The sequence below is a fragment of the Ipomoea nil genome, unplaced genomic scaffold, assembly GCF_001879475.1.
Source record: "Ipomoea nil cultivar Tokyo-kokei standard unplaced genomic scaffold, Asagao_1.1 scaffold0317, whole genome shotgun sequence".
Classification (NCBI taxonomy): Eukaryota; Viridiplantae; Streptophyta; class Magnoliopsida; order Solanales; family Convolvulaceae; genus Ipomoea; species Ipomoea nil.
In genome coordinates this window covers 606194-623943 of record NW_017616745.1, presented here as the reverse complement: position 1 = coordinate 623943, position 17750 = coordinate 606194, and positions in this window count along the sequence as shown.

The window sequence follows — 17750 nt, the reverse complement described above, 5'->3', positions numbered from 1 at the left end:
TTTTTTTTTTTGTGTAAATTAAACCACGAAGTGATTCATGTCTTTCTCTATTTATTTAATATATAGTCCAAGTCCACCTAACTAATACATGTTCCCTCCGGAAGGCACGGGAATTGGTCCAAAAAAAAAAAAAAAAAAGAGACTTAGCTTTATATAGGTTATACAATTCAAAGTTTTCTTAAAAAGGAATTTGTAATTGTATTACTACAAATCCACTTCTCATTTATTCTAATATGAGATAAAGGCTTCTTTAATTTCAAGTTTTTCCATAATCATTTTTCCAACTGGTATATTTTAAAAAATCAATTTTCTCATTCACTCATATGTTTTGAACGTAAAATATCGATTTCTTCATCTCATTTAAGAGAATATGAATTCACTTTAATTCGATCCAAACTAGAAGTTGATTCCACTAATATTTGTACCACAAAATAACCAATTAAAATGTCATATGTTGCTAAATCTTTCAACAATTCTAGTTTCTTTTTTGTTTTGCCTTCTAAAAATATCACTAGTTAGGTAAATCTACCATTATTTATCTTCTTCAAGTGATTGACTGGGAGTACATGAATCGATGTGTCACAAACTTCACTTTCTTCATTATTACTTGATTACCGTCTAAATTATATTTGACACAATTCATTTCGAGAAGTATCGTCGCATAATCTTTTGACTACAATTAACTTTGATATCATTCTAGTTATTAAGTATATTTAGAGGCATGTGATCGAGCTACTAGGTGGGTTGATTATTTAATCATCTTGAGTTATGGTATAACTTATTAATAAGGAGAAAATGTAATTTATCCCCCTCACAAATATGTCAATTATCAATGTCACTCTTGAATTATTAGTGGTGTAAATGTTATTCTTCAATTTTCAAAACGTGACATATGTTGTCCCTCCCCTAATAGGAAGAAGGGGAAACATTGTTATTAGTGAAAGGAGAACAAACGAAGAAAGAAAAATACAAGAAAAATTTGGTCTTCAAACAAGGAAGACGATGAGTAGCCACATTTACATCACTAATAATTCAAGGAAGGGCAATATATGTCACGTTTTGAAAATTGAAGGGCAATATTTACACCACTAATAATTCAGGCATGACATTCATAATTGACATATTTGTGAGGGACATAAATTATAATTTTTCCTATTAATAGCTATGATGAGCTCCTAACTCGACTTGTCGAGTCGTGCCTTATTAATAACTCTGTCAAGCTCCTAGCTCGACTTGCCGAGTTAGGTGTAAGACATAATAGTAATTCTCCAACAAGTGAATTTAATTTTTCTTAATTTACGCCTTCACCTATTTGTTTAACTATACAATTATACAAACTACTTCTAATTTTATTGGAGTTATTTGGATTTGGCCATGACAAATTGTGTTAATTAAGGCCAATTAACTCCAAGTAACTAAGATGAAGCAATAAATAGATTGAGCGACAAAATACATTGTAAGTAGGAAAATAGTATTTTAAATTAAATAAACGTAATCTTCTAACATAAATTATTATCTTTAATTCGCATTTTGATTACAATATGCAAATATAATTTGCAATTTATCAAACACTAAACTCACCATTACTAGCATTCAAAAAACTCACCATTACTATTTGACAAATTGGCATTCACCAAATACTCCAAATCCATCACTTGAAGAATTAATGGTAGCAGGCTTGTGTATGGGATCTGTATAGGAAAGCTACCAGATCGAAGGGGGTTGCTAATAATTTATCTGTTTTGTTAATAACATATAGGTATTCAATTTATGTTTAACATGTATAAGTTATTTATTGGTTTTAATTTTTTATGTACTCTTAATAATAAACTTTTACTCACGAACTTATTGAAACAAAACATGTCTTTAACATTTTTTTATAAATTAATAAGACACATTATGATGTCAAGTAGGAACTAGGTATGGTTTGATAGTGTGGAGAACTCAATAGTTCTTCATTGTAAACCAGTAGTCAGAGAGAAGGAAAATGATGTGCATTATTGGTGATCTGAAAATGAGTACAAAGCTTAGTCTGAAAGGGGAAAGGAAGCTACTGTTATATACAAACTGCTATGGCAGTTATAACAGAAAAGGGAAGAGGAGAAAAGACACAAAAGTCCTTCTAGATGTGAGGCAGATTAGAGAGCTGAGAAGGCTTGAGCTAAGTATGCTTCATCACCCCCCCCGTAAGCTGGAGCATGAACATCTTGAAGGCCCAGCTTAGAGTGGAAATCATCAAACAACACTATTGGCAAAGCCTTGGTGAAACCATCAGCAAGCTGTTTTTGTGAGGGAACTGACATTAGCTTTATAACTCCTTCATATACTTTCTGCTTAACAACATGACAATCTATCTCAATGTGTTTAGTTCTTTCATGGAAGACATGATTCTCTCCAATGGCAATTGCAGACTTATTATCACAAAATAGAGCAGTGGGGCTGTTAGGCTTGACTTTCAGATCTGCAAGCAAGTATAAAAGCCATTGGACTTCACAAACAGTGGATGCAAGGGCCCTATACTCAGCCTCAGAAGATGATCTAGAAACAGTGGCTTGTTTCTTTGTTTTCCAAGAGATTAAGGACTTGCCAAGATAAATACAATAGCCTGTGACAGACTTCCTGGTTTCAGCACAAGTAGCCCAATCAGAATCAGAGAACCCTTGTAGCTTTATTTGAGAATCTGCTGGATAAAACATCCCTTTCCCAGGTGCCCCTTTCAAGTACCTCAACACTCTGTGAGCAGCCATGAGATGAGTGTTCCTAGGTTTGTCAACATATTGACTCAACTGCTGAACTGCATATGTGATTTCAGGTCTGGTATTTGTCAAGTATAGTAACTTTCCAACCAATCTTCTATAAACTTCTGGTTTATCAAGTGGTGTACCCTCAAGAGAGTTGAGTTTCTGGCCTGCAGTAATGGGAGTCTTAGCAGGTTTAGCATCCATGAAGCCATACTCCTTTAGGATTTCCAAGGTGTATTTTCTTTGGAAAATGTTGAGACCATTAGTGGATCTGAGTGCTTCAATCCCCAGAAAGTAGTTCAAATGTCCAAGATCTTTGATCTTGAATGTCTTATCCAAGAATTGTTTCAATCTGTTGATATCTGCTGAGTCTGTCCCTGCAACCAATATATCATCTACATAGATGAGAAGAGCCATAAATGAAGTGCCTGAGCTTTTGGTAAAGAGGGATGGATCTGCAGTGGACTGTTGGAAACCAATATCAAGCAAAGCTTTAGTCAACTTGGCATTCCATTGTCTGCTGGCCTGCTTTAGGCCATATAAAGATCTCAACAACTTGCAAACTTGCTGCTTGTTATTTTGAAAACCAGGGGGTGAGACCATATATACTTCTTCCTCTAAGTCTCCATGTAGAAAGGCATTATTGATGTCTAGTTGTTGGATATCCCATTCTTTTGCAACTGCCACAGCTAGGAAAGTTCTAATTGTTGTCATTCTAGCCACAGGAGAAAAAGTCTCCACATAGTCCACTCCAAGCTGCTGAGTATAACCTTTTGCCACCAATCTGGCCTTGTGTCTTTCTATGGAGCCATCAGCTCTATGCTTCACTTTGTACACCCATTTGCAACCAATTGGGGTTTTGCCTAGTGGTAGGTCAGTAAGCACCCAAGTCTTGTTTTCAACCAATGCATCTATTTCACACTGCATTGCTTTCCTCCATGCTTCTTCTTTGACTGCTTCATTATATGATTGTGGCTCTTGTGTGTTCAAAATGGAGTTTGCACAGGCCCTGTGGCATGGAGATAGAGCATCATATGATATAACCTTGTTAATGGAGTGTGGAGATGACCTGTTGTGGAGGCTGCCTGTGCTCAGAGAATGACAATAGTAATCTTGTAACCTTGCAGGTATGTGTCTTGTTCTTTCTGATCTTCTTGGTTCTGAGATTTCATCTGTTTGAATTGATTCCTGTTGTATCATAGTGTTATCAGTTGCTTCATTGTTTGTGCTGACATGAGTATCCACACTATCAGTAGTGTGGGATGAAAGGCTTGACCTGTTAACTCTCTCTGATGGTTCAATGTTGTGGACTATAGGACTAGGAGTGGCAGCCTCTCCTAGTATCTGATTCTGATTGTCAGTAGTATCCATATGTGGCAAGTTAACCTCAATAGAGACTGGGACCAAAGGCAGCACAGGACCAGACATACTCTTTTCACCATAGACTTCAGATTTGTCCTCCTTAAATGGATAAATGTGTTCATAAAACTGAACATCCCTGGAGATAAAAACATTTTTGTTAGCAATATCATATAACACATAGCCCTTTACATTTGCAGGGATCCCCAGGAATAAACACTTCTTGGCTCTTGGCTCCATTTTACTTCTGCCATGAGACATAGTGGAACCAAAACATAGGCATCCAAAAGCTTTGAGATGATGATATTCCACAGTTCTGCCAAACAACAACTCAAAGGGGGACTTCTCACCAGGTTTAGCAGGAGGTAATCTGTTAATTAGGTAGATGGCATGCATAACACAATGGTTCCAAAATTCTACAGGCACCCCAGATTGAAATCTGAGAGCCCTGGCTACATTCAAGATATGCTGGTGCTTTCTTTCTGCCACCCCATTTTGTTGGGGTGTGTAGACACAAGATTTCTGATGCACAATTCCCATCTCATTGCAAAATTCATTCATTAGAAACTCAGTTCCATTATCTGTCCTAATGATCTTGACTTTAGTAGAAAACTGATTCTGTACATAATTACAGAAGTTCTTGAACAAGTGTTTAACCTCTGATTTACTTCTCATGAGATGCAGCCAAGTGAACCTACTATAATCATCCACAATTGTCAAAAAATAGTGTTCTTTATTTATAGAAGCAACAGAGAATGGACCCCAGACATCCATATGTAAAAGGTCAAAACATTTTTCAGACCTAGAAATGCTAACTGGAAAAACAGACCTTCTTTGCTTTGCATAATGACATGTTTCACAGACAAAGTTAGATGGTTTACAGAATTGACCATCATTTATCCCATTCAAAGATGGTATCCTACTTATAGGATAATGTCCTAGCCTATGATGCCATAGATGCAAAGAAGCACTACTGCATTTCATCATCTCATCATCAACTGGACAGACCTTTCTTTTTGGTGGATCAGTGATCACATATAAGCCATTCCTTTGTTCAGCAAACCCATCCATCATCCCAAAATGACCCTGAATGTTACATGAATCAGTAGTCATTATGATTTTGCAGTCCCCTTGTTTAGTTAACTTGCTGGCAGATATGATATTAAATGTGAATGAAGGGATGAACAACACATTGTTTAACAATAGGTTTGACTGCAGTCTAATTTCACCTATATGTGTCACACTCACTGTTCCTTCATTAGGCAATTTTACAGAGACTCCACAAACTCTGTGATATCTTTCAAAATAATCTAATGAGCATGTAATATGATCAGTAGCACCTGAATCTAGGATCCATATAGCAGAACAAGATATAACATTATTAATGTGTGGATCAGAAGTGAACCTGCCTTCATTGGATCCTGATTGCTTTTCATAGCTGTTCATTGTTATGGCTGCATTTGAGGAGACTGATTTCTCTTGTTTCTGACCATGCAACAGACTCACAAGCCTCTGGAATTGCTCAGTGGACAACCCTATATCCCCAACCTGATTGATAGCACTGCTCTGAGCCTCTTGATTTTGTCTGCCTTTAGATTTGTATCCTGGTATCCAACCAGGAGGATAACCATGTTTTTTAAAGCATTTCTCAACAGTATGACCACTCATGTTGCAGTAAGTACATTTGGCTACATTCTTTCCACCATTGTTACCAAATTTCTTCTTATTATTTGAAGCAGAAAAGGCCACAGTTCCACTGTCTTCTGTGGACTGTCCTAGACTATTCTGAACTGCATTAGATTGGAGGACTTCATTGTTCCTTTGATTGAGAGATCCGTTTATTTTCCTTTCTACTTTCAAAGCCATATTAAGAACTTTCTCCATGGTTGGGATTGGATCCATGACTAGGACCCCTGATTTTATGGATTCAAACTCATCATTCAATCCTTCTAGAAACCTGATGACCTGATCATCTTCTTTCTCCTTCTGAATCTTGCTTAGCAACTTGCACGAGCATCTAGGGCTACATTCACACACTGGCAGGGGCCTCATTGCCTTCATCTGCTCCCACAGAGCATTACACTTTGTAAAATACTCATTTATAGACTTGTTACCTTGAGTATTTCTATATATTTCATTTTGTATTTCAGCTATCCTATGTGGATCAGCTTGTGAATATCTATCTCTGAGCTTGATCCAAATTTCTTCTGCTTTCTCATAGTAAAGGACCGTCTCAGCAATGGTGGAGTTGACGGATCTAAGGATCCATGAACAAACGATTTTGTTGCATCTAGTCCAGGCAGCGAATCTGGAATCTAACTGTTCTGGACAGGGAACTGAGCCATCAACTAGGCCAAACTTGTTCTTCACTTGCAAGGCTATCTTCATGGATCTGCTCCATGAAGCATAGTTGAGCTCCGTTAGAGGAGGAGAAACGAGAATCATGTTAGGATTCTCAGTTACGTGAAGATAGAGAGGATCATCGATCTCATCTCCTCGCAGATTCGGGCCTTGATTCGCCGTGTTCTGGTTTGGAGATGTATTTCCGATTCCTGCTGGATTGTTTCCGGTGCTCATCGCTATGACGGCGGCGTAGCTTCGGCGAAGCTCTGATACCATGTGGAGAACTCAATAGTTCTTCATTGTAAACCAGTAGTCAGAGAAAAGGAAAATGATGTGCATTATTGGTGATCTGAAAATGAGTACAAAGCTTAGTCTGAAAGGGGAAAGGAAGCTATTGTTATATACAAACTGCTATGGCAGTTATAACAGAAAAGGGAAGAGGAGAAAAGACACAAAAGTCCTTCTAGATGTGGGGCAGATTAGAGAGCTGAGAAGGCTTGAGCTAAGTATGCTTCATCAGATAGGAAGTTTTTCTGATATCGAGTAGTTAGGTACGTAGCATTCGAGATAATGATGCTAAATTTACTGTTGTCTGGGGAAAAGTTATGTCTTTTCTCTTTAAGCTAATGATGATGATGATATAGGGATATGGTGCATATATTTATGAGGGAGTGGAAATGCAGACGGATTAATTGAATTGGAAATGTATTGTGCTTGATGGTTTTAGTGTTGATTATTCATTTGTGATATGAAGTAGTATATTTGTGCTATTAATATTGTGTTTGATGGTTAAAGTACTGATTATTCATCTGTGACATTAAGTAGTATATTTGCACTATAAAGTATTAGATTTCATGCTTTAAGTATTGAGTATTCATTTGTGTTATGAAGTAATCGATTTAGGCTTTGAAGTATTAGATTTAATGCTTTAAGTGTTGAGTATTCATTTATGCTATTAAGTAATATATATTTGTGCTATTAAGTATTGTGTTTGATGGTTAAAATATTGATTATATCATTTGTGATATGAAGTAGAATATTTGCACTATAAAGTATTAGATTTAATGGTTAAAGTGTTGAGTATTAATTTGTGTTATAAAGTACTAGTTTTAGGCTATACAATATTAGATTTAATGCTTAAAAATATTTATTATTCTTTTGTGAAATTAAGTAGTATATTTGCTCTATAAAGTATTGTGTTTGATGGTTAAAGTCATGATTATTCATTTGTGATATGAAGTAGTATATTCGCACTATCAAGTATTAGATTTAATAGTTAAACTTGCACAAGACTGATTTTGAGCGCATTCATATACATAAAGTAGCAAAGCAAGTAATGGAAATCATCACAAATGAATAATAGTTCATTTGATAATGTTGCTATGTTTTTTATTTTCATTTTCTCCACACACTATTTTCATTATAGAACACTAAAGTATCATTTTAATTCTAATACAATTTCATTTAAAAATATACATTATATTATTGCATGATCTAATTTTTTTTTGTTTAATTTTTCACACACTATTTTAATTATAGAAATGCTAAAGTATTATTTTAATCAAACTTCAGGTTCATGCATTTCAGAATATATGTTATTGTATATACTATAGTTTCATTGTAGCAACACTAAAGCATCATTTTAATTATACTATAATTTCATTTGATAATATATATGCGTTATTGAATGACGTTTGTTTTTTAATTTCATTTTTCACACACATTACTTTTATTATAACTTAGCTTTTAAGAGAACTAGTAGCTCCGTGAGAACTCATTCATCTAGGATAGTCAATTGTTAAAAATTAAAGAAAGAATGAGAAAAAAAGTAATTGTATTTTTATAATTATGATAGTGCATTTGAAAGCAATTGATAGTGCATTTTAGAGTTTTTTTTTTTTTCCAAATACACTTTGTCCACGAGTATGTGGTCATTTTCATATTTGGTCACCGACTATTAAAATTTTCATATTTGGTCCTAAACTTATTTTTTTCCAACCCTCTAGCATACAAGGTTAATAGTCTATTTTTTATTTCCTCTATAAGAAATTCCAAATTGCTACAGGTTTGAGATTCACGCTTCCAAAATGCCAAAAGCAACAAAAATGATAGAAACCAAGCATGAAAAAACAAAAGGGAGACTGTGAAAAAAGTAGAAGAATGAAGTTGGAAAAAAATGAAGAAAGTGATTTGGAAGCGAAAAAAATATATAAGTTTAAGAAAAGGAGTATTAAAAAAAGTATAATTTTATCCTTAAAATAATTTATTTGCCTAAAATTTTGTCACAGGTAACTAGAATTTAGGTCGGAGAGACTAAATGTCGCAATTTACATCCCCACATATGCTTTACCAAGTTGAGATTTGAACCTTATGGGAACAATGAATTAAAGTATTCAAAATAAACAAAACTTTAATGATCATTCTCCCTAAAAGTTGAATCCCAACCCCAAGGGCCCCACAAAGCATCTGGGAGGATGTAAATCATGGTTGCTCAGCTAAAACGTAGAGGCTATATCGTCTGCATATTATTGCTGAAGAGACTCGATACCTGGTCATTCTTCCTAAACTTCATCTCTATGATCAACTGAGCTGCCCAGGCAACTTTAATGATCATGAATCCTTTTCTCATTTGCTTTGAATTAATTTATCTTTTTGTTTTGTTCTTAAAAATTTTTGAAACTGCATTTATTTTAAATTATGGTGTGGGACTGTGGGTAAAGACTCAGCACCCAAGAAAGAGACTTCATATATATATGTTATACAATTCAAAGTTTTCTTAAAAAGGAATTTGTTTGTTTTGTTCTTAAAAATTTTTTAAACTGCATTTATTTTACAGTATGGTGTGGAACTGTGGGTAAAGACTCAGCACCCAAGAAAGAAACTATATATATTGTTATACAATTCGAAGTTTTCTTAAAAAGGAATTTGTTTGTTTGTTTGTTTTTTTTTTTTTTTTTTGAAAGGAGGAATTTGTTTGTTTTGTTCTTAAAAGTTTTTGAAACTGCTATGCATTTATTTTACGGTATGGTGTGAGACTGCGGGTAAAGACTCAGCACCAAAGAAAGAGACTTTATATATGTTATACATTTCAAAGTTTTCTTAAAAAGGAATTTGTAATTATATTAGTACAAATTCACTTTTCATTTATTCTAATATGAGATAATAGGCTTCTTTAATTTCAAGCTTTTCCATAATTCTTTTTTTTCAACTCAAATGGTATATATACTTTAAAAATCAATCTTCTCATTCACTCATTATTTTTGAACATACAATATCGATTTCTTCGACCCACTTAAAAGAAACTGAATTCACTTTAATTCAATCCAATCTGGGAGTCGACTCCACTTATATTTGTAGTACAAAATAACCAATTAAAATATCACATTTTACTAAATCTTTCAACAATTTTAGTTTTTTTTTTTTTTTTTTTTTTGGCTTTCTAAAAATATCAATAGGTAGGTACATCTACCATTATTTATCTTCTTGAAGTGATTGAGTGGGAGTGTACACACCTGAAATGTATGCATGAACCGATGTCTCATAAACTTGACTTTCTTCATTGTTTAATTCGATGCAAAGCGAAGAACCTTACCAGGACTTGCCATGCCACGAATCCTCTTGAAAGACAGGGGTGTCTTCGGGAACGCGGACACAGGTGGTGCACTGAAGCCCTATGTGCGTGCTATAATGCTGAGCCAAGGACGCTCGGCCTTATCTATAGAAGCAGTCAACTTAGTTCTGAACGAATTGAACTATTGAAGCTATCAGTGTGATTGATCAGACAAGTACCAAGGACAATTCTTAGTTCAGGTCCTCGTGGTGGATTTCTCATATTGATACCAATGTGCCCATCAGCATCAAAGAAACCTGCGAACCAATTTGATTGAGACTTGGTCACAGTCTAAATTGTATTTGATACAATCTGTTTCGAGAAGTTTCATCGCATAATCTGTTGACTATAATTAACTCTGATATCATTCTAACCATTAAGTATATTTAGAGGCATGTGACTGAGCTACTAGGAATACACAATTAGACATTACAATTGAATACATAATTAGTTATTTGCGAATGCACAATAAGAAATTATTAAATTATGATGATTATTATTTAATTTTGACAGACATCCCATAAATCTTGTCCAGCCACATCGTACCTATCACGATTCAAACCTAGAGTATCCATCGTTGCAAACTCTGTTTGAAAGTTGGCCCAATCAAAGTAGCATTCCCTGCCCATTTTTTTAATATTGGAACAACACTCCGGAGTCACGCTTGGTGGCGTATAATCGGGGTCAAAATGAAAGGGTATCACATCTATAGGAGGTGGTTGATATAATCCTGCAAGCCAGCAATTTTGAGAAGGTGGTTCAAACCTCATACATCTATCAATATGAAAAGATGGTATCATAAAGTTATCATCAGAGTGTTCATTATCAACCGTTGCATATGAAAAGCATATTGCGGTATACGCTATGAACAACCCTAATAAAAAATGTATCTTCAAAGTTATCATTTTTTTCTCCTTCGTTCTTTTTGTCTTGTTTTTTTGTACGTATGGGATGATACAACGTTCATTCTTCAATGAGAATACCATATGAACTTATTAATTAACATTTTAAGGATGTGTATGATGATTTTGATAATTCTATGAGTTACAGTTTGTCATTAAAAATAGGTAATAAATTAAAAACCATAAATAACATATATGTACGTTAAAGATCAATTGAATACTTATATGTGGTTTATTTTCTATTTGTAAAATAATAAATATACTTGAAAACAATAATTTTATTGATCATGAACTGGGGGTGTGTATATATATGTAAATTTAATTAGTACATAAATGGATGTCCAGTAGGTGTACTATGACTTTTGTACCAAAAAAGCTATTACTAATTCGATTGTAACTAATATCCTCTCAGTCAAGTTCATTGCACATAGTCTTTTTAGTGTGATTTACCTTTCCTATGTGGTTTGTAGGCTATTACAATATCAAAATTTTTGCCTAGTGCACAGCTTCAAATAATGACTTGTAGGGTTTAATTTACCTCATTATCCAATAAAATAAAATAAAAATTAAGATCAAATATTGCTAATCAAACCATGCATGTAAAATGCCAAGTCAAGTGGTATGTACTAACAAAAATATCAAATATTTAACCTAAATTATAACTAATCGCTTATTTTCTCTCTTTTTTAATTTTTTTATTAATCTTTTGAGAATAAATCACAACATGTCGAATTGAAGATGTTCAAAGAATTTTTGGTATCTACCAAACACAATTGGGATTTAATGTATACTACATTTGGTATCAATTTTAGTATTTTTAGAGGTGAGTTTCATATAAAAATTGATAGATTCCATAAACTCAATGGTTTCAGTTTTAATTGAATCGAATAAAAAAATTGAATGATTTTTTTAAAATATATATTAAAAATTAATTATATATTTTATTTATACCCATTTGTTTTTATATCAAATTTACCTAAATATATATACTAAATTCCCAATTCCTTAATTCAAATTTTCAAAATTATTCTTTGTTCCTATTTTTTTGTGTGAGTTTGCCGCGTTGTTGTCTGAGAATATGCACCTGTTTAGACTTTAGATTTTTAAATTTAAATTATTATTAGTGAAAATAAATAAATAAATAAATGTGTGTGTAAAAGAATTAGGAAATGTTTGGGTCCTCAAATTGAATTGAATTCTGAATCGGACCTAACTGGAGCTGAAATCAAATAAATTCAAACCGAACTAAAATTTTAATTTTAAATTTTTTTTTGAAAACGAACTAAAATTTGAAACTTAATGATTTCAATTTTTTTTTTCAAAAGCAAAATCAAAACGAACCAAAAAAAAAAAAAAAATCGAACCAAAAATTAAGACACCGCACCACTACTATACCATTAAGTTTATATAATATGATTTTAAAGTACCATATATAGTTATGAATCATATTTTAGTTAGTAGGAACCAAGGGTGTAAACTCAACCCTAACCATGTACCTGATATGAGGATTTATTTATACTAGCTAGTGCGCCTTACTAAGAGTTAAATGATTAATATATTCCATAATAATTACTACTGTATAGCAGTACGTAAGTGACTTATTAAATTGTTTGAGGTAGGAAATCGTAATTACTTAGCATAGGTGATTTGGTGATATTTGTCACTCATTAATCAAGAATTGAGTACACAATCATGTTGTCTAATTTTGAGAATTTAGTCATGACATTATATATACTTGTAGTTTTGAGATGTGATTACATATGTCCTAGATCTTATTGTGTTTGGCCATAAGTCATAAATTTAATACACAATATTTCATGTAAGATACTATGAAGAAAATTAAATTTTGAAATAAATAGTTAATAATAATAATAATCCGAATAGGTGGTATTCTTTAGCTAGGTGTTCAATATATTGAGTGTCTGCCTTTATGGTAATTAATGAAATTGAAAAGCAACATGGGTAAATTAAATGCACGAAAGCAACCCATGCATATATATCTTTTTAACAGCGAGCACAAGCATATGCACTGCCTATATGCTACATAGTACATAGTATTTACGGATGGAATAGTAACAATAATATAATAATAGAAGATCCTACGAGGCTACGACCGTACCTTCGCCCACAATTCCCCCTCATTCCACTTTGTCCATAAGGTGTAATCCAACGAAATTGATAATTAATAATAGAAATATAGAATTGATATAAAATTTTGATTTTTGATTATTAATTTTATTAAATATCGCTATTTGTCACTTTTTTTTTGTCTTTATATATAAATTTTAATGTACATAAGTTATATATTATCTTTAATTTATTGATAAAATGTAAGTTATAAAATTATTAAAGCCATATATATCTTTAAAATGTTTATTAATAAGGCTATATCATCAAGACCACTAAGACACAAATATTTGGCACATGAAAGAGTGTTGTTCAATCTTCTTCATTTCATTTTGCCTCACAAAAATATCATCATGACTTGAAATCTTGAACAAATAGCTCAATGTTTGACTCAAAACATTATTTTCTTGTCAAGTCACCTAAGCACAAAAAATCATTCCATAAGTGACCAAATTGACTTCATAATATAATGATTAACAAGTAAAATTATCAAAATGTGAATGAAAAAAAAGCATGAGTTTAAGACATTCATCATTTGATATTGATTTAAGCAAGATCAATGGCTCAGATTTAACCGCATAATCGCACGGGAGACACTCAACCACACGTGAATTGAATTTTATATATATATATATATATATATATATATATATATATAGAAGCATGGCCTATTGGCCTATTATTAATAATAGCCTATTGGCCTATTATTACTATTATTATTATTATTATTATTATTATTATTATTATATATATATATATATATATATATATATATATATATATATATATAAAGTAAGGGTTGAATTAAGAAATATAATTGTGAATTAAATGTATGAAAGCAACTCATATAAATAATATTTTTTAACTGCACATGTATGGTGTGCTTTTCAACTTCCTTTGCACATGCACTGCCTATGCTACATGGTATTTACGGAGTAGTCTTTCGCCCTCAATTTTCCCTAATCCCACTTTGTCGTCACATAAGGTTTAGTTCCTCTTCCAACTAGAATGAGAAAATTTTGATTTTCCATTATTAATTTTTTTTTTTTTTGAATGCTACTAGCTCTATTACATTGTAGTATCTGTTCATATACTTTCTCAACCTACTGAAACACAAAGAGCTAATAACGCCTCCACCGAAGCTCGAACTTACAACCTTCCAAATGGAAGTCCATTATTAATTTTTTTAAAATATCGTTATTTGTTGGTTTTTATGTCTTCATATTTGATTTGTGTGTGTGTGTGTGAAACTTAAGGTCAACTCATTAAGGTGTTTTAATTTGCATTACGCTACCATCATGTAATGTTGTATCTATTTTTAGGAATTAAAATTAATGCATAATCTTAATCTTTTATAAAGCTAGCAACTACCCACTCCTTATCACTTTTACATATTAATTTACCCTCTATATATAACATAGCTTTCATATGATTATTTATGAAATTATTGACATGGCTACCCACTCCAAAAAAAAAAAAACAAAAAAACAAAAACAAAAACACAAAAAACAAAAAAAACAAAAAAAAAACAAAACAAAACAAAAACAAAAAAGAATAAGGTCCAAATTAGCCACTAAACTAACATGAAAATGTAATTAGGCCACTGAACGAAAAAAAAATGTGCAATTTGACCACTGAACACTCTAAATATATGAAATTTGACCTAATAGCAGGTTGTCTCTGGAATGTGCAAATTATATCGTGCACCGCGGTGCATAATTTATTATGCACCGAGCTTCAAAACGACGTCGTTTTGTTTAATGAAAAGAAAAGGCACGCGTTTCGCGCCGTTTCGCAAAAAGTAACTCTGTTATTCAGTTTCATTTTGTATACACTGCATTTTCAATTCAACACAACTACAGTTTCATTTCGATATAGCTACAGTTTCATTCGACATTTATACAGTCAAATATGTGAAAATGTCATTCAATTTTATTTTATATATACGATAGTTTCATTAAAACACAACTACATGATCATTTCGATATAACTATAGCTTCATTGCACAATATACACTCAAATATGTGAAATGTTATTCAGTTTCATTTTATATAAACTGCAGTTTCATTTCACCACAACTACAATATCATTTTGATATAACTGCAGTTTCATTTGATAATATATAAAATAATACGTGAGGCAGTGTCGGTTTAGATACACTGTAGTGTCAGTTTAGATACAATGTAGTTTCAGTTGGTAATTAACACACCAAAAAATGCGCGCTCCGTTAACAGTAATGCCACGCCGTTTCTTTACGTAAAGAAACGACGCCGTTTTGACCGCGGTGCACGTGCACCGCAGTCCACGATATAACGACTGATTGTTAGTTCGAGTCATGCAGCTGAAACCCGCGATCCAATCACTTAGTAGTTTCTCAAAACTCCCCCACAACATGTAGGTTCATTGCAAGAAACGAAGGAGGCGTCCATATTCAAGACCAGCCAGTCGTGCACTGGTTCCTCCTCACGCAACTCTTCCGAGTGTTGCTAGATTTACATTTCTTATGTGATTCGTAGGCTATTACTAAGAGTGAAATTTTTGCCAATAGCACATCTTCAAATAATGGCTAGGGGTTTACCTCATTATCCATAAAATTTTAAGAGCAAATATTGCTCATCAAACCATGCACGTGAAATGTCAAAGTCAAGTGGTATGAATTAAATGCACGAAAGCAACTCATATAAATCATCTTTTTTAACAGCACATGTATGGTGTGCTTTTCGATCACCTTCTTTTGCAGATGCACGGCCTATGCTACATGGTATTTACGGAGTAGTCTTTCGCCCTCAATTCTCCCTAATCCCACTTTGTCACATAAGGTTTAAATCCTCATCTAACTAGAATGAGATTATCCAAAAAAAATTGATAATTAATAGGGCAATCGATCTAAAATTTTGATTTTTGATTATTAATTTTTTTTAAATAACATTATTTGTGGGTTTCTATGTCTTCATATTTGAATTTTTGTGTGTGAAACTTAGGGTCAATTCATTAAAGTCGTTTAATTTGCATGACGCTACCATCATGTAATGTTGTATCTATTTAACGGAATTAATGCATTTTCTTAATCTTTTATAAAGCTAGCAACTACCCACTCGTTATCAGCAACTATACACTTTTACATATTAATTTACCCTCTATATATAACATAGCTTTAATATGGTTATTTATGAAATTATTGACATGGCTACCCACTCAAAAAAAAAAAAAAAAAAAAAAAAAAAAAAAAAAAAAAGGAATAAGGTCCAAATTGACGATTGAACGTAACCTAAAAAAGCAATTAGACCACTGAACGAAAAAAATGTACAATTAGACCACTGAACGCTCCAAATGTATGCAATTTTACTTAATAGCAGGTTATCATCCATTTCATCAGGTTGCCTACGTTACGTGGATGGTGAGTTGTCATTTTTAATAATTTTCAATAATAAATTTTTAAAATAAAAATAAAAATAATTTTAAAAAACGCCGGGTGGCCGGTGGGCACCCCCTTCCCCGCCCCCTTCATCCTTCATCTCCGGTTGGAGACAAAGAGATTTGTCTTCGTCTCCAAACTGGAGACAAAGACACGTCCTTCGTCTCTAAAGTCTAAACCTTTTTTCGTCTCCGCCGGAGACGAAGGAAGGGGGAAGGGGGGTGGCATGAGAAAGGTCTTTCGTCTCAAGCTACCACCTTTCCCCCTCCTTCGTCTCCGGCGGGGACGAAGGAGGAGGGGAAGAGGTGGGTGGCCACTCAATGTTTTTTTTTTTTTTTTTTAAAGTTTATTATTGAAAATTATTTAAAATGACAACTCACTATCAACGTAAACAGATAACATGATGAAATGGATGGTAACCTACTATCAAGTAAAATTGTGTACATTTGGGATGTTTAGTGATCAAATTAAACTTTTTTTTTTTTTTCGTTCAGTGGCCTAATTACATTTTTAGGTTACGCTCAATAGCTAATTTGGACCTTATTAAAAAAAAAAAAAAAAAAAACCCACTCCTTTTATGAGCTATACTTTTACCTATTAATTTATCCTATCTATAACATAGCTTTTATATATGGTTATTTATGCAATTATTGACATGGCTAGGTGATGAACATTTAACTTTTTTGACACATTATAAATAGTATCGATAATAATTTTAAATAAATTTGAGTTGATATGTTTTGTTATTTGAATCTTATAAATTTAAAATTTGTCATTCGATTCGTATTCAATCGGTTAAATCTGTTATTAGCGAATTAGGTTGAATCAACTCCACTAACGAATTTTTCTAATCCACGTTTAATAAATTGTATAAGAATTTGTTTTAAATTTGCTTGCCCTTAATAATAACCAAATTAAATGATTAATTCTAGGATAGTATTGTGCATTTAATTCACCCCTCTCATATATATCGCTTTTGAAGTGGAATCCTATACCTATGCTAATCTACTCCCTACATGGGAAACTTGCATGGCAGCTTTATATTTATGAGCATTTAGTATATCCATTTTAGTTCATTCGGTTTTGAATTGTCAAATTTAATTCGTACTTATTTAAAATTGTTTTTCGATTAAAAATTCTTGACGTTAACCTTAAAATATCAAATTATCAAGTGAGTGAATTCAACTTTGACATTTTTAAATTAACATAAACTTTCAATTTTAATAAACTAGTACATTTAGATTAATAAATAT